Below are 23,992 nucleotides of genomic sequence, written 5' to 3'. Positions count from 1 at the left end.
CCTTCCCGCCGGAGTGGTACCTATTTATCTACTTGCACTTTGATGTGCTTTCGAACTGCTAGGTTGGCAGGAGCAGGGACCGAGCAATGGGAGCTGACCCCGTCGCGGGGATTTGAACCACCGACCTTCTGATTGGCCAGTCCTAGGCTCTGTGGTTTAACCCACAGCGCCACCCGCGTCCCTGTTAACATCTTAATGGTGTGCAATTGCCTTTATAGTGAGGTTTGGCCCTGAGATACAAAGAAGTAATGGCTGCCAGCTTGGGTGGCTTTAAAAGAGGATTGGACAAATTCATTTTGTAAGGAAGGTTGTGAGGAAAGTGCCTGAGGTGCCCACCATTTCTCTAAGCGAGATTGATTTCTGGCTGGTGCCAGGCCTGCTCTACCTCAAGGAAGCTCATGAGAACCAGTTGTGCCAGTAGAATCTTGGTGATATAATTCTGATGCCAGAATAAATTCCTCTTCTCCCCCCTGTCCTAGTCCCGTGCCTTGAGGATTCCCATCAAACCAGAGCTGGCACTTCTATAATATACTAAAAGCCAGCTTTGCATTTCTGCTGCCTGGAAAAACTCAGAGAAGGGTGTTCCTAACTTTCCACTCTTAAATCACATCTGCTCAGTGTTCAGACCACAAAGTACTAAAAGTATATTGCAGAACATGAAGCAAAACATCACACACAAATTAAAGACCCCCTTTCTTACCCACCCACCCCTCTTGAGAAAGTCACATTTCTCTTTCAAATGAAACTGTTATCAAAGCCATTGCTTAGCCAGCCTAGCAGCAGATTTGGAAAAGGTTGAAGCCTAGTGCTAAGCTGGTATCCAAAAGTAAACTCAGCTGGGGTAGGGCAGAGGCCTGCAACCTGATTGGTCCTAGGCATATTTCCTTGGAAACAATTCAAGGGACTTATTTCTGAATTAGAGGGACGCGGGTGGCGCTGTGGGTAAAACTTCAGTGCCTAGGACTTGCTGATCGTAAGATCGGCGGTTCGAATCCCCGCGGCGGGGTGAGCTCCCATCGTTCGGTCCCAGCTCCTGCCCACCTAGCAGTTTGAAAGCACCCCTAAGTGCAAGTAGATAAATAGGTACCGCTTACTAGCAGGAAGGTAAACGGCGTTTCCGTGTGCTGCGCTGGTGCAGGCTCGCCAGTTGCAGCTTCGTCACGCTGGCCACGTGACCCGGAAGTGTCTTCGGACGGCGCCGGCTCCCGGTCTCTTGAGCGAGATGAGCGCGCAACCCTAGAGTCGGTCACGACTGGCCCGTACGGGCAGGGGTACCTTTACCTTTATTTCTGAATTAACTGAGTTTGTAAGGATGTGAATTGTCATCTTGGCCACTTGACAGTCTTTGGCAAGCACTGGCTCCTTAACCTCACCCCTGCTCCCTTCATTTGCAACATGGAGGCAAGATTTGCCTACCTTCCAGGGTTGTTGTGAGGCTGATGAAGATGGAATGTGTTATAGGCTTTACATAGCATTCTTTCTATTTCTGGTGTTTGGATTCTCAGTGCTATTACTTTTCTTAGCCAAGATTGCGCTGTTTGCTCACTAAAGGGAAGAATGTGGAGGCTTTGGGGAAATTGCAAGTGTACCAAAAGTCTATGGGACGGGAAGGAAACTATAATGAATGGTTGAATGGCCGTGGAGAGCTGACTGACAGTTGGGTGCTACACCCACCCCCACCTCAAAACCCTGGGGAAATGGAATGGAGTAACTGAAATCCTGAACGGGGAGCATTCCGTGCTGCAACATTTTGTTGCAGCTCCCACTAGTATTATTCAAGTGCTAAGCTGCTATTGTGAATAATGCAAATGCTAACAAAGTAATAATATTTCCCCATCCTTCCTGTAAATGTGTTATTCTCCTGTGATCAGCCATAAGGGGACTAGTAAAAGGAAGTAATTATTAATTCAATTAGAGGATGAAGGGCAAAACGTACAGTCTGCCATTGGGAGATGACAGCGACAGATGAAGAATGGGCCGAGGGACGTGCATAGTGGGGAGACGAAGAAACTTCCCTGTCTCTTCTGTCCAAGCTGACCTTAGCCTTTGCCACAAATGTGCTTTTGCTTATGAAACATCCCTTCAGAGAGGCTTCTATTTAGATAGCAATATATTTTGGGATCAGAACCTTGATGTCAGTGTGGAGGTTAGGATGCCAGAACAGACACACAGTGGGAGCTTTCAGGTCATTTGAATGCATTAAGTATTTACAATCGGCTGAGCAGCTGGAGAAAAGAGACGTTGCCTCAAGGGCCCATTGGAAGCTGAAATCCTTGGAGCAACATCTCCAGAGCATAAACGGTCTTTCTAAATGTAAATGGAACGGAGGTCCCCCAGGGTGAAGGTCCTAGCATTAGGACAAATGTTGCTTGGCTTTCTGCAGTTTGCGCTGCCTGAATTTTAAAAGCAGTATTTAAAATAGTGCAATTCTGAGCAGCTCCTAGGTGCCACATAACGTTATTTTTGTAGTTGTCAACGTTAGAAATGATGAAAACATGCACACTCAAGTGCTGGTGCTTTTTAAAAAAAAAAACAAAACAAAAAAAAAACAGTCTACTACCATCTTGTTATCCAGAGAAAAGGAACAGACCTTAAATAGCTAATATTAAGTGTGGTCAGATCTGCTTTTGCTATCAAAATGCTCATCTTGTGATTGTCAAAGCGCCAGTCTAAATGCTGCAGGATAAAATAGAAGAAAGCTATAGCTGTGAGCTGTCCGTGTTATAAGAAATATCCTTTGCGCTGGTCAATTTCACCCATGCGAGCTACATATCCCCCCCCCCCCCAATTGGCCATTTTAACTATGTTGGAAAATCCAAAATACATAAATGATCAAGATGCACAGGAAATAATGAGAAACCTCTTTTAATGTGGTTTCGCTAAAACAAGTCCTGTTCCAGTGATCTTGCTGAACCGAGAACAGAAAGCTGGCATTGGCCTCTTATCTAGTCTTGCCTGCTCTGACTGGCAAGAGCTCTCCAAAGTCTAAGAGGCAGATGTCAGGGACTCTGAACTAGGGATGTGGGGGGGGGGGGAGTATGAGTTAGCGTTGAAAGGAGAACATACCAAATTTGCACTTTCCAAATTGATATGTGAATGGAAGCAGCCAGCCTCCAAAATTTGCACTTCTCCAAATTTTTCAGCGCAGCCAAGTCATGTGCCTAACAGTGCAAAGACTAGAGGAAAGGGTGCGTGTAAATGCATTTAACAGTGAAAATAACATACAGAACGCACTATAGTAGCAAAAATTGCTTTGCAAAAAATGTGTATATTGGGAGAAATTCGTGCTGAAATGCTGGTTTTTAATTGCAGACTGGATGTGGGGAAATGAATGTCATGTCAGAAACTGAGAAACAGAGATTGAAACTGACATCTGTTCTGAGCTTAACCCATATGCCCAACAAAGTCCCTGGGTTGTGCCACCAACCCTCTGAAGCATGGCTCCTTTTTTCCTTTGGCTAGGCCAGGGGTCAGCAAACTTTTTCAGCAGGGGGCTGGTCCACTGTCCCTCAGACCTTGTGGGGGATGACAACTATATTTTGAAAAAATAAATAAAGAACAAATCCCTATGCCTCACAAATAACCCAGAGGTGCATTTAAAATAAAAGGGCACATTCTACTCATGTAGAAACACGCTGATTCCCGGACCGCCCACAGGCTGGATTTAGAAGGCAATTGGGCTGGATCCGACCTCCGTGCCTTAGTTTGCCTACCCATGGGCTAGACAGTGTGTTTCCAGCCCTATGGTGAATAATAATCTTTGGGTTTCCTTAATTCACAGAGTTTTTGGCTTCCTTTGGTAGGCTGTAGTTTATCGTAGGCATTTGGGGGGGGGGACATGACAGAGTGTAATGATCTTGAAACAAAGTGTAAATGATCTTGAAAGAAAATACATGGGGCAAAAGAATGAACCTTTAATCCGTTTCAATAAATAATTGATTCTTGCTCTTCCTGCCGTTATCAGTGTAATTAAATCTGTGAACCAAGGTATCTCTTCTTGGGATATTGACTCTTTCTAAATAGCAGCTGCTCAAATATTTCCATTTGCCAGCGCTGTGCTTTTAAAATAAGATGCTGGTACAGCCCAATTAATAAGGCATTCTGAAATGTTATACACTTCCGAGGGAAAGTTTAAAAGTAACCCGAGGGAAAGTTAACCAGCTCTTGTGGATTGGATTGGTGGGGACCATGTATCTTTTCTGAACAAGTTTCGATATACGCTCTGGTTGCTTTAATGTGTACATTTGGGTCCCCGCAGGGCATGGCGTATGGTTCCGTATTTACACCAGTCAGTATGCAAGCAAAACAACTGAAGGCGTGTGGCATTTCTGAGGGATTAATGACTGCCTTAGAGGAATAAATTGCTCAAAGCCATTAACCCTGGGAAGTCATTTAATCCCCAGAACATGGCCTGTGCCTTAGTCGTCATGGCTGCTATTTTGAGAAAGAGACCCCCCCCTTAAAATAAATAACTGAAGGGGAACAGCATGGTTGTGACCTCATTTGGGAGAGCTCAAGAGTGCCTTATAAGCCTTCTCGATGCTGGAACGTAAGGATTTCTGAATGGCACATCCGACTTGGTAGTGATGCCAATTTTGTCATGTTTCACTCAAAACGGTGGTGTCTTTGATACAGTGGTACCTCTGGTTAAGAACTTAATTCATTCCGGAGGTCTGTTCTTAACCTGAAACTGTTCTTAACCTGAGGTACCACTTTAGCTAATGGGGCCTCCTGCTGCCGTTGCGCTGCTGCCATGCAATTTCTGTTCTCATCCTGAGGTAAAGTTTTTAACCTGAGGTACTACTTCCGGGTTAGCAGAGTCTGTCACCTGAAGCCTTTGTAACCCGAAGCGATTGTAACCCGAGGTACCACTGTATTCTTGTTTTTGTCAGCACTGAATAGTGGGTTCTGAACATTGCCACTTCTGTGTCCTCTGAGATGCAACATTCCCAAGACACATATTAGGATGCCATTTTTTGCTTTTCTCAGTTTCTCTGTTTTCCAATCTTAAATTCCACTCTCCACATTTCCACACTAGTTAGCATTAAAAAAAAAAGCCCTCATGAAAATTCACCAGCATTTAAGTGATGATTTCTCCCAATATACATTTTTCTCTTCGAAAATTTTCCTAAGGTTCCAATTCTTGCAAAGCGGTTTTCCTAGATATAATACATCTGTATGTTATTTTCACTCATATATGCACTTTAATGCACACTTTACCCTAGTATATGCATTTTTGTACACATTAATTCTCAGAGAAGTGTGAATTCTGAAGGATGGCTGCGTTTTGGTTTGTATATTGTTCCCAAAAGTGTAAATTAGGTAAGTTCACCTTTAAATGCAAACTGAATCAAGTCCCTCTGTGCCTTGACTCTCCCTCTCATCAAATGCCTCAAGAAATGAAGAGTATTTTTTCTTAGTGATAAATAGCAGTGGGAATGTTTCTGACTCTGCTGGATAGATCTTTGCTGATAGCACCAAGGTTGCAGTTTCGATTCCCATAAAGGGCAGTGTAATGGTTCTAGGGGTTGCTCGTGCATAAGCCTGTGCCAACACCTGGCTGAGTTGCCTGAGTGAACCTTTCCTGTCCGGACAGCCACTCACCCGTGGCTGTCTCAATCGCTGGCAGAATCCGTCAGTGGGCGTTTCTTAAACTTCTTCCAGCAAAGAAGTTCTTTGACGCCCAGTCTCCTCCTACTCTCCCTGCGCGGAAGCCTTCTGCGCAAGGAGGGCATAGGCGGCGGAGGACCCTTCCTCTCCCCGCTGGTCCCCGGCAAGGAGTCATGTGACCGCCTCTCTGATTCCCCCATCTGCCCCCCTTCTCCACTGGAGCTAAGCTGATTCCCTTCCCCAGAAGATGGGCTGCCTCTCCCAATCCCAGGACGCTCTCTGGGATCCCTCTGGAACTTGCTCTCTCCCTCCGGCACTGATGGCAGTTCCCTGACAGACAGCTACCTATTCCTGCATTGCAAGGGGTTGGTTTAGATGATCCTCAGGATCCCTCCAAACTTTATAATGCTATGAAACATTGAACTGTTGGTGTGCTTAGAAAGAGTATATATTTAGGTGGCGGGAGGGTAAAAATCCAATTAATCAGGCCTCTAGCTTTTAACTGTCTATGACCTTTCTGCATAAGTGGGATGTTTTAATGATTTTAAAAAAAATTGAATTGGCATATATATATATATATATATATATATATATATATATATATATATTGCTGGTTTTAAGGTGTTATTGTCATCACATAAAATATTGTAGGTCTCCTTGAGCTGCCATGGCAAAAAAGAGACTAGAAAACTTAATAGGAAATGATAATGATAATGATAATAATATACTTTCTGTCTGGGTTCTTCAGCTGTTCCAGCAGAAAGTTTCTGCAACTTCTATTACTAAATGTCATTTTTTATTGCATAATAACTCCCTCCTTGCTTCTGTTTCAAAAGCAGAGAATAATTTCAACTCTTCCCTGGGTTTCTTGTGGGTGTGAGCAATTTTTTCATTGGCTTGTCGGTCCTTTTTATATCCCCCACCACTTGAATATTTTCATTCCTTGATAATCTTAGGATGTTTTCAGACACAGTGGTGTATTCTGTAGGGGATGGCTATCCTGTTGCCCTCCATATGTTTCTGGACACCGGCAGCCCCAGGCAGCCTGGGGCCGGGGATGAGAGGAGTTGTAGTTCAACAATATCTGGAGAGCTGCAGCTTCCCTATACTTGTGTTGGAGCAACTTCTGCTACCACCCATACTGAGCCTGTTAAGCTGTGGGGTGTGTGGATTCGTGCCCTGAATGTGGTGCATGCTCTGATTTAGGTCACCTGCTAAACAATATTCATGGACTACCTGAGGGAAGAAAGCAAGGGAAGGATGGATTGCACAGATTGTGAACGAGCAAGGAAAGAAAGTGATTGGAAGCACCTCCTTTGAATTCTTCTTGTTCCCTACCAGTGTCGTTGCCTGGAGTGATATTGAAAAGGCTCTTTGCCTCCTCACACTCCTACCTAGTCTCACATCTTTGATATTAGCAGTATGTATGTACTGAGGCCACGGATAGCTGCCTACTTTATTTCAGACTTCAGAAATTCTATTGCATATGCAACGATGATGTGTTGCTGCCCAGTGACATTCCAAGTATGATGAAGTACGTCAATGGACTGGCTTGTTTTTCTTACAGAAATGACCAAGGAAGCGGGTGGGGCAGGAAATGAGAGGAACCTCCACCCAGGGTTCTGACTATCTGTCTGTGTGTGAATAATCTGGATATTCCTCAGGGATGTTTGTCATCTCTGCTATGAATCAAATGACCAGGCAGTTAAAATAATTTAGAAAAGTCCTGTACAATTTCCAGAGAGGTAGTTGTGGTGGTATGTTCAGCAAAAGCAACATAAAGTGTTGTGGCACTTAAAAGACTAACCTTTTTTTTTATTGTGGCTGGGAGTGGGGGGAATTGGATTCAGTTTGCATTAAAAGGTCAAACTACCTAATTTGCTTTCCTAAGCAAATGTGAAGCGGAACATGGCCGTCCTTCAAAATTTGCACTTGTCTAGCCAGGTAATGTGTATACAAATGTGTAGGCTAGGGTAAAGTGTGCATATACATCTGCATGCATTAGTGAAAATAACATACAAAATGCAGTATAATAGGGAAAACTTAATTCTTAGGAAAAACTGTTTGGTTTAAAATGTATATATTAGGCAAAATTCCATACAAACATGTGCATTAGATGAAATTCACACTAAAATCCTGTTGAGCTTTCACAAAAGGTTGAATTTGCAATTATTATTTTTAAATGGCAAACTGATATGGAGAACTGAACTTAAGATGGGAAAAATGAGAAACCAAAATTGGCAGATTCTCTCTAATAATAGCACAAGTGTTGTTGGGGAGGGGCGCTTCATCAGAAACATGAAGTGCAATTCTAATTTGCAGGGTATGCTAATTTGCACATGGTTGTAATGTGTAACATCTCAGTTAGAGCTAGTTACTTATTTCTAATTCATAGCATTTATATACTACTTTACACCATAGCTAGAATGTATGCAAAATAAGTATGTGCCACTTAACGGCAATCTGGAATGTGTTTTCGTTTTCTTCTGAAGTGGAAGCAACTTGTGTCTGTCACAGCTGTTGGAGAAGAATAGAATGATATATCAGTATCACGCAAATAATATGCCCTTAAATATTTGACACAGGAAATAGTTTTCTTCTGCTTCTTCATACGGGGTGATCATTTCATTCTAGAACTTACACTTTCAAAGTGGCCTTACTGTATATTAGATGTTTTGAGTTGGAATGCTCTGATTCTGAAGAATCAGATTAATAAATTGGGATGCTCAAACATCCCGTTTTGTATTATTTTATTTAAACAATTTATGTAACACTTAACTGCAATAGTGAACTGAACAAGAAATACAATACTGAAAAAGTAAAAATGGATAAAAATGATAAAATCTAACTTTGGTTAAAATGCCTGCTGGGAATAATGATGATGATGATGATGATGATGATGATGATGATGATGGGCTTCAGTAGACCCTGGAAGTTCAACAGGAAGTCTGACCTCAACTGGAAGGAAGTTCCATAAAGCTGGGCCCACAGTACTGAGCTAACACTAACAGTGACTCCAGCAAAGAGCTCAGTAATCAGTAATATAAGGAATTAGGTGGTCCTTGAGGTGTCCTGGACCCAAGTTATTAAATGCCTTGTAAATTAATACAAGAACCTTTTGTTAGAGGAAGCCCATTTCCTGTGGTGGTCAAGAAGATAACCTCCCTATCAAAAAGGAAGTCACGGAAACAGCCCCACACCAGTCTTGTAGTATTAAGGCTGGCAGGTTGGCTAGTTCCAGCAATCCAGCTATGACCTGGAGAAGCATTTAGTTTTAAACAAAGGGCAAGCTGAAGTGGCCCATCATTAATTTATTCATTGAGTACCAAGTGCCAGGCCATTAATCGAGATGAACTAAAATGACACTAATGTGAATGTAATGGTACTCTCAGAATTTCCTAATTAATTTATGCTGTACTATTTGAAAGGGGTTAAGGATGCTCTCATCATGTGTTCTGATGTGCTATTAAAAAAAATGTAAAAATGTGGGGTTTTTTGTGGGGGGGGGGATCTTCATTGAAGAGCCTACAGAGCAGAGACAAGTGGCAACAGTTAAGATCTAGTTTTTCATGCACCTGTCAACATGAGAACCAAGAAACAGCACACAACCCTGGTGGAATTTCCCATGTTTTAGTGGCTGCAGTGGATCTGTCTGTACTGTGGATCAGTCTATAGGGCTAGAAGATAAACACTTAGTCTGTAGGACACTGAGGTTGTAGGACAATGTAACCAGAAGTGTATGAGGAGCAAACATGAAAACACACTGAGGAATGACAATGACACCTTACACATTGCATTGGGAGAATATAGGTTCCCTTTACTTCTTATTACAGAAGGACATGCCAGTTTTGATTCTGTTCATTTTTCCAATCTTAAATTCAGTTCACCACATTTTGCAGCAATTTGCAATTTTTTATCCTTATGAAAATTCACCAGCATTTTATAGTGTGAATTTCTCCTAATAAACACATTTTTATATGCAGTTTTGAGTCATGTACACATTTTTGTAAGCAATTTCCCTTCATACGCATTTTTGTATAATATTTTCATGAATATCTTTTTACGGATATTTTTATTCACACAAATGCATGCATTATTTGTACACCTTTTTTGGTTGGAGAACTGTATCGCAAAAATGTGCAAATTTTGATTCTTCTAGCTGTGTTTTGGTTTGCATATTGTTTTGGAAAGGGCTTTTAAAGATTCGGCTTTAAATGTGGACTAAATTGAATTTCTCCTCCGCTTTGTCCAATTTAAATCACTTGCCACCTCAAGCATTCCACAGCCTCACTGTTTGGTGCCAGGAATACCCTGCTCCAGGGCTACGACAACAGCTCATCCTCTTCTGACAAAGTGGGAACTGGGGCTCTTTTACATGACCAGTATGGGGAGGGCCTTAGCTCAGTGGTACAGCACACGTCTTGTATGTGGAAGACCCTGGGTTCAAGCCCTGGCAATTCCACCATCCCAACACCAACGTCCTTGCTATATTATGGACTGTGGTGGGGCAGCAACAACGTTGGGGCTGCACAAATGCCCCAGTGGGACTGCTGTTACTACAGACTTGGCACTCCTGATGGTGCTCCCAAGCTGCCCTGACCTTTCCACAGTCCAGCCCTCTCCAGTAAATCAGCAGCAATGCTGGTGTCAGGAGGGTGGCGCCACCCCACCCCACATGTCACTGCTGGATAAATCCACATTTGCTGGTGATACGGAGGTCTCCCATCTCTATGTCACAATGCCACCACCTCAAGGATCTTCCTACATCACAAGGTATGTCTTCCAGAAGGCCTAGAATGTTCACCTAGTTGCCTGGACAGCAAGCCGTGGAGAAAAGGAGGTGGGATAATCAAAGGAAGAAATAAGCAAACAGAAAGAGGCCTCTGGAAGCCATATTATTGGCTGTTGCTAATGGTGTACAAATCTAGCTTTTTAGTACTGAAGCTCTTTTCTCTGAGTCTATGAGCAGAAAAGCCTATAGCTATCTCCACAACTCAGGAGCACAAAATACAGGACTGAATAAAAAACCAGTGATAATTCATCCTTTTAACTTGGCTCCAATAGAATTACTACTCCTGTGTTTGTTTTCGCTTTGCTCATTAACTTTGAGTGTGTTGACAGGCTCTGAGCATAGCAGGGGATTCACAAGAACCATTATTGGAAATGAACACATTTGTCTTCTGAGGTATAGATTACAAGAAGAAAAGCAAAACTGAGTTGCTTAGTTTTTTGTTTTTTAACCATTCATCATTTTTCATAACTGACTTAAAAATAAACATTTATTATATATGGACATCCTCCCAGGAGGCTCACAATCAAAGGACTGATCACATCTGCTGCAACAGCTTCAGCAGTTTTATAGCATCAGGTGCTACCAGAACATTTGTTGATGGTGTCCTTGTCGTTACCTAGACAAAAAAGATTTTACACAAAAGATCAAAGTAGCTGGAGTAGCCAGTGAACTAAAGAAATCTGATGGGTAGCACATTAGATATGGACCTGGGCTTGAATCCTAGTCCAACCTAAACCTCCACTTGTATGCTATATATTTATTTATGGAAAAATTGCCACTTGATATAATAAAAAGCTCTATGTGGTTTACACAGAAGCAATGGAAAAACTTGACAAGAGGTATGCGCACCCCTTTTTCTCAAGCAGAGGAACTCTCAGGAGCTCACCTCAGGTTCCTAGTCATTCCTTTCAAGCCACATCAGAGCCCACCCCACAACTGACATCAACTATGTTGATGGGGGAAATGGTCCTGTGGGCCAAATTTAGACCCTTGGCAGGCCAGGTTTGACTCACAGGTAGCACAGGTTCCCCATTCTGGCATGATACACACTAAAACGGGAATGAGAGTCATGTATTTGGTGCAATTGCTTAGCATATTGTTGGAACTCACATTATCATTTGTAATGGTAGTACCACACAGGTCTTGTATTCTTCTCCACGTACTGCTGCCAAGCATCAGGAAGATTCTCCTGGTTCCCCCATGGCAGCATTCTTCTAGGAAGTCTACCTTTATAATAATTCCATTTTGTGTTGTTGTTGTTTTTGTATTTCAGTTGGGTGGATTGAGAGTTTGCAACCCTAATGGTCTGTTCATAAGATATCTCCATTCTTCCCGTGACTTTCCTCCCTGCTTCAGAGCAATGCAGGGTAGTTATTCAAAGGATGGCATTTCTGAAAGTGGTTGAAATCCAGATGGCAAAGAAAACAACTTCACCACCTAATTATGGGGCTTAGCCAGCAAACTGTCAGTTATAGTAACGAGAACTCTGTAGCAGTAACTGTAGCGAAAATGTAAGACCCGTAAGCATATTAACAGTTGGTGCTAAAAATAATGTTAAATCGTAGGGAAATGTCTTCCAATGCTTGAAGTGTTGCTCAAAGAAAGGGGGAGGGGATCTCTTTCATTCATCTTGATATTGATTTCTCTGGATGGCTTCATACACTTGTTTTTTGAAGTAGCATAGCCCTTATGCAAGAACTGTACTATCTCAAGGCTCCCTTTAAGGAGACCTTGCTTGGTGTGATTGCCACCTCCTCTAAGGTTCCTCCCATACCAGTTGGGATCAGTGTAAAAGCTTCTACCCACATGTTGTCATGGGCCAGGAGTTAGTTTCGCCTGAACAGCCTGAAGGCTGCAGCTGATCAGGCTTTGAGGACATGGGGGAGAAGGCACTGATGAGAACCAGATGGCTTCAACCTTCTTCAACAGAGCTCTCAGCAGCAGTCAGATGCTGGAAACAACACCTCTGGTTCCCGGTCCTACCTTGCTTCCTGGTCTCCATCTGGACCTTGGGCTTCATGACCATTGGATTCCCTGACCTCTGGATTATCTGACTATGTGGATTGCTATTTGACTAACCCTTGGAGTGGACTTGACTTTGTATGCTGACTCCACCAAGTGTATCTCAGAGACGTTTATCTTCTGTTAGTCTGTCCTCACATTCCACCAAGCTCTGCACGTTGTTGCTTGGCAACAGGACTACGACACATGTCTTCTTTGACAGATGTTTAGCACTCTATGCAAATAAAATATACTTAAGCCACCATTCTCCACAGTATGAGAGCTATGAAGCTGGAAAGATCCTCTCTGAGTGGGACCTGCGGCAAAATGTCATAGAGTGGAATGCTCCTGTTCAGTGTTCCAGCCAGTGAGCTATGCCTTTTTTAAGGCATTGTGTCCCAGGGATAGGCAACTGGGTTCCTTTCAGTTACAAGTGGACTATAACTTCCTTCATCTCTGATAACTCTACATGCTTACTGGCGCTGATGGGGGTTGGAGTCCAACCGCATCTAGAATCACCACGTTGGCTGTTGTTGTTTAGTCGTTTAGTCGTGTCTGACTCTTCGTGACCCCATGGACCAGAGCACGCCGGGCACTCCTGTCTTCCACTGCCTCCCGCAGTTTAGTCAAACTTATGCTGGTAGCTTCGAGAACACTGTCCAACCATCTTGTCCTCTGTTGTCCCCTTCTCCTTGTGCCCTCAATCTTTCCCAGCATCAGTGTATTTTCCAGGGAGTCTTCTCTTCTCACGAGGTGGCCAAAGTATTGGAGCCTCAGCTTCAGGAACTGTCCTTCCAGTGAGCACTCAGGGCTGATTTCCTTAAGAATGGATAGGTTTAGAAGCTGTTTTGTCATATAAGCAGCATTTAAACTAATATCATGCTATAATTAATATCCATCTAGAGTTAGAAAAGGCTTTAGCTCCAAGGCTGATGTGACTCTGGGCAAAGTGTCCTCCGATGGGCTCCATCCAACATCAGTGAACCTTCTACAGCATGCTTCCTCAAACTTGGCCCTCCAGATGTTTTTGGCCTACAACTCCCATGATCCCTAGCTGGCAGGATCAGTGGTCAGGGATGACGGGAATTGTAGTCTTAAAACATCTGGAGAGCCAAGTTTGAGGGAGCCTGTTCTACAGCTTACCTGCTGGAAGTGACGTACAAGAGCTACCATTTCAATTTCCCACAATGCCACTGATATATTTCTTCCCTCTGGGACATCGTGGGAAATGGCATTATGGGGAATTAAAATGGCAGATCCTGTACTTAGGCAGTCTTTTAATGAAGAACACCAAGCAAGCATCATCGGCGGACCTGCTTGGCCATGGCAGGAGCCAAAAGATGGTGCGTCCTGCTGGCCTCAGGCCTGGGTTTCTGTACTATTCTGTTATTTTTGTAGGGGTGAGTTCTGACTCATGCAGCATTCCCCATCAGTGCATCAGTGGCACAGGTGAGGATATAGTTGTTGAGTTTTCCCTCCTTCTGAAGCTATGAAAGGTACGAGAATCCTGTACCATACCAAATGAAAGAATCCAGAGTTCTATTCACATGGTGTACAGTATGTCAATGAGACTGCATAAATATTCATTTTTCTTACATGCTTTAATGATATGCTGATTATCTGGCAACATATTTCTTTTCTTTTTTTGGAATAAGATATATTCCCTATTCTCTGTCTAATTTTCCTGCCCCCACGTGAGTGCCTCATGCTGATTGAGAATCCTGCCCTGCAAAGAAAGAGAGTTTGGCAGTAATTTGGAAAGAAAACTTGCACCCCTTTAAGACTGGCTACTTATCAAGCAATCAATTATTGCTATTTCTGGATCCTGGAAGTACTATTTTTAATTCTATAATTCCATCAAATCTACCCCCCTCTTCCCGACGCCTGTATTTTCAAACTCTATAACTTGCAGCATTTACCTGTTTTCGTCCCCAGGTCCTGCCTCATCACAGGGAAATTGTGATTCACTTGTACTAGCAATGAATGATTTTGGCAGGACTTTCCCTCAGCCTGAGGAGATTTGGAAGGGTCAGAATGGGTGGGGAAAGTTGCAATGAGATTTTTTTTGGGGGGGTGCTCAGTTGAATTATATAACTGCGTCAAACACTAATATTATTTTGTTTCAGCTTTTTAAAATCTTGGCTTCTCCTGTGGGCTCTTCTCTGTGCCTTTTGTGGATGTCTGCTTTTCTCTCGCCACTTTTACACACTTATACACACACACACACACACACACACACACACACCCTTGTCAAAGTGAAGAGCGATTTAAAAATATAAATCAGGCTGCACCATTGGTCTTCTGGGAGTGTTTTTGGGGTTTTTTTGCTTTGTGACTGAATTTTGTTGCTTGAAATTGGAGGCAGGATTGAATCTGATGCAGTAGTAGCTAATGTGGTGCTCTCTAGATGTTGTTGAAGTACGGCACCCACCATCCCTGACCAGTAGTCATGCTGGCTGAGGCTGAACAGCATCTGTCTACCCCTAAAGGCCTTTGAGACGCATGTTAAGTTATCATAAAAGTTAAATTCAGTGCCCTTTAACAAATAGTATCCCCTAGTTTGCTCGTTTAAAAATAAACAAAACCCAAGACACTGTATCACACAGGCTCTTATGTCACAATTTATATAGTGCTTTAAAATATTGAAACTCTTAGTATGCTTCACAACAGGCATGTTTATCCTGGAGAAGAGATGATTTAGCAGAATGATAGCTGTATTCTAATATTTTAAGGGGTGCCCCACAGATGATGTGCACATTTCTGTTGCTTCAGAACCAGTCTGTTCAAAATGCAAGAAAGACGATTTCAGCTAAACATTAGGCAGAATGATCTGATCAGGAATGGACTTTGGTAATCTTTAGTAATATGGCGCTGTGTGCAAGGCAAAAATCTGGCGTCCCCAAATGGATCTTCTTAATTATGAACCATTTCCATTTTGCACCTCCTCGGCTCAGCACCCTGTGCAGGGGAACTTCATACACCACCCTAAATCTAAAAAATATTCCTTCCAGTAGCACCTTAAAGACCAACTAAGTTAGTTCTTGGTATGAGCTTTCGTGTGCATGCACACTTCTTCAGATACACTGAAACAGAAGTTGCCAGATCCTTCTATATAGTGTGAAGGTGGGGAGGGGTATTACTCAGAAGGGTAATTTGCTGCAAGACAGACCCAAAAAAGAAAATAACAGAACACCTCTAGTCATCACATACAGCTCCCAAGTTAAAACAGTACAACGCATCATCAGAGATCTACAACCTCTCCTGGACAATGACAGTTCTCTTTCTCAAGCTCTGGGAGGAAGACCTTTCATTGCCTACAGACAGCCACCCAATCTTAAACAACTCCTAACCCACAATAATACTACAACCAGACTTAACACGGACACTGGCACCAGAGCCTGCAATAAACCCAGATGCCAACTTTGCTGCCACATACACCCGGACAACACCATTACTGGCCCCAACAACATCACACATACCATCTCGGGTCTATTTAATTGCTCATCGTCTAACATTGTGTATGCCATCAAATGCCAACAGTGTCCTTCAGCTCTCTATATTGGACAAACAGGCCAAACCTTACGCCAAAGAATAAACGGACATAAATCTGACATCAAGAATCACAAGACAGAGAAACCAGTAGGAGAACACTTCAATCTCCCAGGACATTCTATACAAGATCTCAAAGTAGCTGTTTTACTACAAAGGAATTTCAGAAATAGACTGGAAAGAGAAGCTGCTGAATTGCAAATCATTACCAAACTTAAAACCATGGAGACACCTGGTCTGAACAAAGACATTGGATTCTTATCTCATTATACATGACAAAGCCATTTTTCACCTTCTCACCCATTGCTTTTTCCTGTAAGACCTATTGCAGTCGTTAAGAGTCGTCAACAAACTCATCACAGCCACCTGCCAATCACCCATTCCCACCACCCTTCTGAGTAATACCCCTCCCCACCTTCACACTATATAGAAGGATCTGGCAACTTCTGTTTCAGTGTATCTGAAGAAGTGTGCATGCACACGAAAGCTCATACCAAGAACTAACTTAGTTGGTCTTTAAGGTGCTACTGGAAGGAATATTTTTTTGTTTTGACTATGGCAGACCAACACGGCTACCTATCTGTCACCCTAAATCTGATGGTCATCTGTCATGAATGCTTTAGCTGAGATTCCTGCCATTGCAGGGGATTGGACTAGATGACCCTCAGGGTCCCTTCCAACTCCACAGTTTTATGCTTCTGTGAAATGTGGCACTGACCTGATGATACAGGCTGTTCAGTAGTGGTACTGACAGCCTTGGAAAGTGGTGGTTCATTAGAGGTTTTAAAGAAGTGACTTGGATGGCCAACCTATCAAGGATGCTATAGTTGTGGATTTCCTGCATCAACTAGGAGCTAGACAAGGTGAACTTCGAGGTCTTTTCCAACTCCGTTATTTTGGGATTATTGTTGTTCCTATATTGCACCCGAGGGCTTGGGCTGAGGGCAGGGAGCACTTGGTGAGCTATGGGCTGATTTGAAGCAGGTGCTTCCTTTACAGCTCAGTGTCTCTTGACCATTAGCCAGTTGTGGCTGGTGCCCATTGGGACTCAGAGAGCAGAACGCATGGAGACCATCCAGAAGTGGAATCAGAGCCAATGACAGGCAGAGCCAACTCATTCTGGTATTCCATCAACCGTACAACAATGAGAAAGCTGATAGGCAGGCTCAGGGCTGGATTTAGGTTTGATGAGGTCCTAAGCTACTGAAGGTAATGGGGCCCTTTATAAGTCCAGCTGTCCTTTGTCAACAACAATGTTGCTGTTTTTTTGTGTTGAATATATGCAATATGGTAATTTATGGACCTACACAACACAAAACACTGTTGCTGTATGTAGGTTTTATTTTATGTGGGGGTTTTTTATCTTATATTTTGGAAATGCACATCCAGTTTTTTTCCTTTAATTTTTTTGGGGGCCCCCCAAGAGGGTTTGGCCCTAAGCAATAGCTTGTTTAGCTTATATGTAAATCCAGCACTGGGCAGGCTTCTTATAACCCGGGCTGGTTAGAAGTGAAGAAGCAGGCAGGGTGAGCCTGGCTGAAGGCAGAACGAGGTTGGTGGGGCAGAGTTCCATTTGGACTAGTAGACCAGCCCCTACTGCCATTAGGTAATAGTAGCCCTCACCTTAAAAAAAATGTGTAGAGTTGGAGGATACAGAAATTAGTCGAAGCAAACATCATCATCATTTGCAAAGAATGTCATAGAAGCTAATCTTGTTAAGTATTTTTCTATTCTTTTTTAAATGACTTGGCACCCATTGCAATGTCACTGAGTTGCTGCTGCTGCTGCTGCGCTCTTTTTTTTTTTTTTTTTTTAAAAAGCTGGGTTCTTTAAAAATTTTATGAGATTATTATGCTGTCAGCTTTCCACGTCCCAGGAGGATAATAGCCATTTTTGTTTCTCCTGCTCTCGGCAGCTGCTCCTGTTAAGCAATGATTGCCATACTAAACCCCTAAAGTTGACGAGTTTGCAATAAAGTGCTTCTCCTAAATCACTTCGTACTAAACTATCCATGATGAGTTACTTCTTGCCCATTAGGAGCAAGGCTAGAAAGCAATTAATAATCATTTATTTTTATATATATATTTTTAAAAATCCCTCCAGAAAAAAGAAGCAGAAAAGTGTTCCTTGTGGCACCTGGTGTTGTAAATAAGCTTTATAAGTTATGTCTTTCCACCAAATGTCAAGGCAGCTCTGATCATGCAATGTAGCAATTTTCTGTCTTGTTCCTTCATATTATAGAGATTGGACTAGATTTGCAGCAGGTGGTGTTCTGCAGTCAGCTTCCTGGGCCATTATAAAAAAATTTTTTTTTGACCCTTCTCTTGATGAGATGATTGCTTGTAAGACAACTGGCAATTACTGTTCTTTCAAGAGACTGGGTGCATATTAACAGATTAGAAGGCCTGGAGATGTACTACTGTATTATTAGCTGCACCTATACTGCAGAGTTATTGTGAATTGCAGTTTTGTAATTTCTACATACAAAGTGTTATATTCTATAAATATGGGGCACATCATTTTGTGATCCCTTTACAAAATGATAGCTTTTCATGCACTACATATCTATTCAACTAGCATCCAGACTTTTCAGCATCCAGACTTCAGCTTAGCTGAGCATCCTTGCTGCATGTATGTCAAAATTAGCAAATTCTAATACGATCTGACATACTCCAGACTAATATCTGGATCAGAATTTGCTCTCCACAGGCTTTCACGCTTCTGGGATGTTTCCTCACATGTAGAAGTGATATGGATTGAAAGCATTTGCTCATCTCTGTATGCAACCTCCAGTTTCAGAGAGGCTGCGTGTAACTCGATATCAGATCCTGGGAGCAAAAGCAGAAGAGTCTTACTGCCTATATATAGGATGTCCATGCACACAGTGCTCCAAAATGGGACAAGCATCACCCCAAGAGAGCGCACTCCTGTTTTAGATATTTGAGGTCTCTTCTCCATGTTTTCACATTTTGATGGCTCTCCCGCCTTACCTTAGCTGCTTTTAGAGACCTTCAACATGGAACTAAACTGAAAGTTAACTTCTGCATGTTACACAAGAACCTGTGCTGATATTACAGGGGGGGGAATAAAACTACAGCAGTAAAGCACAAGGACAAAGGGCAGAGGTCTGAAAGAGTCTGGGGGGGGGGCACTCCAGTGTCCTTAAAACCTGGCACAGGCAGCATAGTTACTGTATTTTTCCGAGTATAAGACTATACACGGGTAGTGCTAAGAGGTGTAATCTTAATTTGGAGACCCCCAAAATAGGGGCGTCTTATACATGGGGGGTGTCTTACACACAGAAAAATACGGTAATTTTCCACCACAACCATTTCAGTAGCCATAAGTAATTGTCATCAGTAACATGGCTGCAGAATGAGAGATTTGTGGTTAAATTTATCCTAGACTCCTGGTTTAATCATTGTAGCTGCTACCCTCCCACCTGCCATATGAAGTCCTGTGACCAGCTTGACTGTCTTGCAAAGGAATCTATGACTAAAAGGAAACTGCTGAAACAATTCCAGCTATTTAATAATCCCTGCGTTTCTGTTGATAAATGTTTATATATAGCGCAATGCTAACATTCGGTTGATGGGATTTGAAATGGATGAGAACTTAAATCCAGCACTGCAAATCTGAACTAGAGATGGGAAGAATCAATCCAGTTTGTAGCCGAAGGAAGGAGTCGATTTGCACTAATAGTTTTAGCGTCTTGTAGCTGTAAAAGGGAGCATTGCATATGGCGTGGTTGGAATGCAAAATCTGGTATACAGATGAATGGAAACTTTGGCCCATGCTTCTTTTTAGCCTTCCAAGTGACAGATGTTGGCCACTGCAGAAGCTTTGTACAGTGGTACCTCGGGTTAAGTACTTAATTCGTTCCGGAGGTCCGTTCTTAACCTGAAACTGTTCTTAACCTGAAGCACCACTTTAGCTAATGGGGCCTCCTGCTGCCGCCGCACCGCCAGAGCCCGATTTCTGTTCTTATCCTGAAGCAAAGTTCTTAACGTGATGCACTATTTCTGGGTTAGCGGAGTGTGTAACCTGAAGCGTATGTAACCCGAGGTACCACTGTATATTGTAGCATCTACCTACTATTATGTGAAAAGTGCTTGGAAGACATTGCATTCATCTTTGCAGTGACCCAGAGACGTGGGTCACACTCTTCTTATTCTACAGATAAGAACAAGGCAGAGAGTGTTGCTTGATTCTGTATCAAGGCCACACTCATTGAGAATGGTTCTGAATAATAGAATTATAGTGTTGTAGAGTTGGAAGAGACCTCCCAGTCCAATATCCTGCCATACAGGAATCACAACTAAAGAATCCTTGACAGATGACCCTCCAACCTCTGTCCAAAAGCTTCCAATGAACGAGAGTCCATCACACTTCAAAGTAGTGCATTCCAGTGTCAAGCAGCTCTTGGGTTTGGAACTCGGAGTTCTTTAACTTGAGAAATATGCCTATATATTATTGAGCGTAATATGTCAATGAGAGCACAGCTCCATGTTTTCTAAGAGGTTTATGGGGGGGGGGGCAGGTTCTGAAAGAATAAAGAGTACTCCACCTTTACTTGGGGCAAGCAATATGCAATACCCATGGTAGAACATTCACAGCCTGAATGGGATTATGCGCTGAATGAGGCCCAAGTGGCATAAGACCTGCTTCCTTACATGCTGCATGTGAATGACACATGCCACGTGGGTTGGACCAATCATATGGGAAAGCCCTGTGATTGGTTCTGCTCATGTGGATGCATTCTCCTGCTGAATATGCCACAGGAAAGGGACTTTCAGCTTGCTGTGCCTCCATGTGAAAGAGACTTAAGAGGCTACCTACATACTGAAATGGATCCTTAATACTTAATAAAAAGCATGGGGTGGTTCACTGAGCAGTGGCAGAGCTTTGTGCTCTGGCACCGGGGGGGGGGGGGAGCAGAGAGCAGGCGGGGGTGGGGCTGGCACGCATCCCAGGGTGGGGAATGCCGCCCGCAGGTGTGTGGCACATGCCCTGGGGGCATGGCACCCAGCGCAGGCGGGGAGGCAGCCATGATGGCACCCCACTGGGATCGCACTGCCGGGGGTGGTGCGCTCCCCCCGCACTCCTCTTCCTCCGCCAGTGTCAGTGAGTAAGTGGTATAAGGAAAGGGGTATGTAACATTTTCCTCACTTGCCATATCTCTGCTTCTTCACAAGTGACACCCACCTCTGGAGGGTCAGAACATATTTTAAACACACGTTTTGAACCCTTGTGTAGAGAGACAAGCCACAAATACAAAGGTCCAAGCGTGTTTGTGTGTGTGTGTGTGTGTGAGAGAGAGAGAGAGAGAGAGAGATTTAGAGTAGACAAATTGAAAACAAAGTACCTCTCTTCATCACCATTTCTCTGCATAAAATCCTCCTGGACGCTTTTCTCTATTTAAAAAAACCAAAGCAACAAAACTGTAGGATTAAGGCTCCATTCCTTACAGTTTCATGTTCTGTGTAGTTAGCCCCTTATACTAAAACATATGTCAAAATGTGATTGGCTGGCATCTCGTTAGAGTACATGTTGAATATGATGACAGGGAATTGTTTACTGATGTGTAATTAAATATCCTTCGTGATGCTTTATGACCTAGTAGGGTTTTCAGAATTTATCCCTTTGGGACTATATTTCTACACTAATAGTGGATGTCCTCACAGGCCTGTTAGAATACCAGTGAGATATTGCTATTTGTTGACAGATTTGTACCCACAGACAACATCTTCATGCATCTCTATGGTGTTGTGGTCCTGGTGGATTAACTCCCCCCGCCCCCGCAATGATAGAATTTGGACATAGGTCCAGTGTTTGCAAGTCAATCGTTTTAACTCATTCTTCTGCACCAGGAGTCTGTGATGTGCTTGTTTTTTGTGTGCTATGCCCTAACACATTCTGCCTATTTGATGTTCTTACTCAATGTTTGCCCTGTTGCTTTTGTGATTTTGCTGCCTTTTCCTCCTTCGTCCCCCCCCCCCATGTTCTTTCTTTTTGTGTGTTGCCCTTATGGTACACAACACATTTGCACTTTGTGCTGCTGCAAACCTAGCACTCCCTTTAATCAAATTATAGATTCTCCACGCCTCACTCCTTGAGACACGGTGCTGCACTCTTGAATATTGACCACAGTCAATTTGCAAGGCGATGCATTCAGTAAAGGATTGGCGGCTGTCTATTCCAGCTTCTTTAAAAGAGCGGCAGAAAAGGTGTGGTGAAAATGTCAGCTACCTTTATTTCGAGATATCAATCACTGTCCTTTCAGAGAGTTTTTATTGCCTGTTTGTATAAGTCTCTTTGTGCACAGGTTTCTTGAATAAAGCAAAGCATTAGAATGAAGCATGTTCAGCCTAATGCACACCCCAGCAATGTGGATGGCTTTAAAAGAGCACTAGACAAATTCATGGATAAAGTTACTAATGGTTGCTATTCATGATGGCTATATATTATCTTCAAGATCAGAGGCAGCACGCTAGACAGTAGTTATCCTGAGCAGGAGGGGGCTGCTGTGCTCATGTTCTGATTGCACGCATCCTATAAGCATCAGGTTGGTCTATGTGGGAACAGAATCCAGCAGAATTATTCATACTTATTTATTGAATTAAATTCTGCCCTTCCTCTTGAATAGAGTGGGAACATAGACTACATCTTGTGCAAAAACAAATACCCTTTTCCTTTCCTGCCAATAGCATGAAATCTCTTTTTGCATGCTAAAATGCCCACGTTGGTCTATATTCAGGGGGTGGTCAGGAAGCATCATGGGTCAAAGATCACTTGTGCTGTGTGTGCGTTTTCACACATCTCTGCAACAGGTGCAGGGCAAATGTGCCACTGAGGAGTCCTAGAATTCTTATGAGTGAACAGAAGTTGCAACTGTAGGTGCAGTCACCAATTTAAATGTGCCTGTCAGTTATCCCAGTTCCTGAAAGCAAAGTGCTACTCTTTCTGTTCTTTCTTTTTTTTTTTTTTGTCATTTAGCTTTTGTACTACTAGCAAAAGGAGCTCCAAATAAACACTGCTACTTATGACAAAAACCTCTGGGCGTTTTCAGGGGAAACAAATAATGTGCAAGGTTTTCTGTCATATGTGTCCACAGTTCCCCTTCTATCACATTATAGTAATTCTGGACTCTGGCCTGTTTTTTTTAAGACGTGTGCTTGAAGTGCCTTTTTGAAGTCAGTGATAAAAATACAAATACACATTAGGAATGTGACCAGGGATGTATTTCCTGCTTACAAATTTTTCTGTACCGCCAACATTAACTAAAAGTACCACAGCATAAAAGAACTGAGTGCTTGCAAAAGCTGGACCCTTATAAGGAGAGCAATGGACTGCTCATTTATCTCCAAATGGAACTCATCCAACTGCAGGATTCTGTCACCAAGGTGTAGACCTAGGGCTAAGGAGTGATGTTGAAGGAGAAGGCATAGGCCATAGCTGCATATCTTGGTGGGCCTGTTACGCTGCTGTGTAGATAAATGTGGAAGGAAGGAAGGAAGGAAGGAAGGAAGGAAGGAAGGAAGGAAGGAGTAATTAGGTTGAGCAATGTAGGGAAATACTAGAACAAAGAACATGATGGCCATTGAGTGAAATGTACCTTCAGGTAGAACACTGAAATGCTGGTTGTTGGGATGGGAAGAAATGTTGGTAGTGCAAGTCTCACCATTCTTTTGGTCTAAGGTTCTTATCTTAGTTATTTTGAGTACCCTGGATGTACACTATTTGGAAAAACACCCCTTAACATTGCAGCTATTAGAGTGCTACCTGAACAGAGGACTATCACAGTGAGCAATTGGACTTGGTGCAAGCCATGGTTTCTTGGTCCATTGGTGCCGATTCGCAGCTGTATCAGAGACTGAGCAAGAGGTGTTATCTTGCAAGCTTGAACAGACTTCCAAGGCCTTTCAGTCTGTCAGGATGTTCACACCTAAGAAACAAGTAAGATGTGACCAAAATGTGATGCCCCTGAGCAGGTGAGACACTGGAGAGGCTGAATTATGCAGTGCTTCTAGGATACCAGCT

At 42.9% G+C, this 23,992-nt stretch overlaps 1 protein-coding gene across 5 annotated transcripts in view; it reads left to right on the top strand.

The window, feature by feature from the left end:
- The window catches only part of CHST11 (carbohydrate sulfotransferase 11), a 204,387-nt gene that overhangs the window by 93,492 nt on the left and 86,903 nt on the right, over nt 1–23,992 (top strand). The window lies entirely within an intron of this gene.

Source organism: Podarcis muralis, chromosome 10 (genome assembly GCF_964188315.1).
Source record: "Podarcis muralis chromosome 10, rPodMur119.hap1.1, whole genome shotgun sequence".
NCBI classification, from domain to species: domain Eukaryota; kingdom Metazoa; phylum Chordata; class Lepidosauria; order Squamata; family Lacertidae; genus Podarcis; species Podarcis muralis.
Note: the sequence above shows the minus strand (reverse complement) of the source record. Positions and strands in the feature narration are given on the sequence as shown.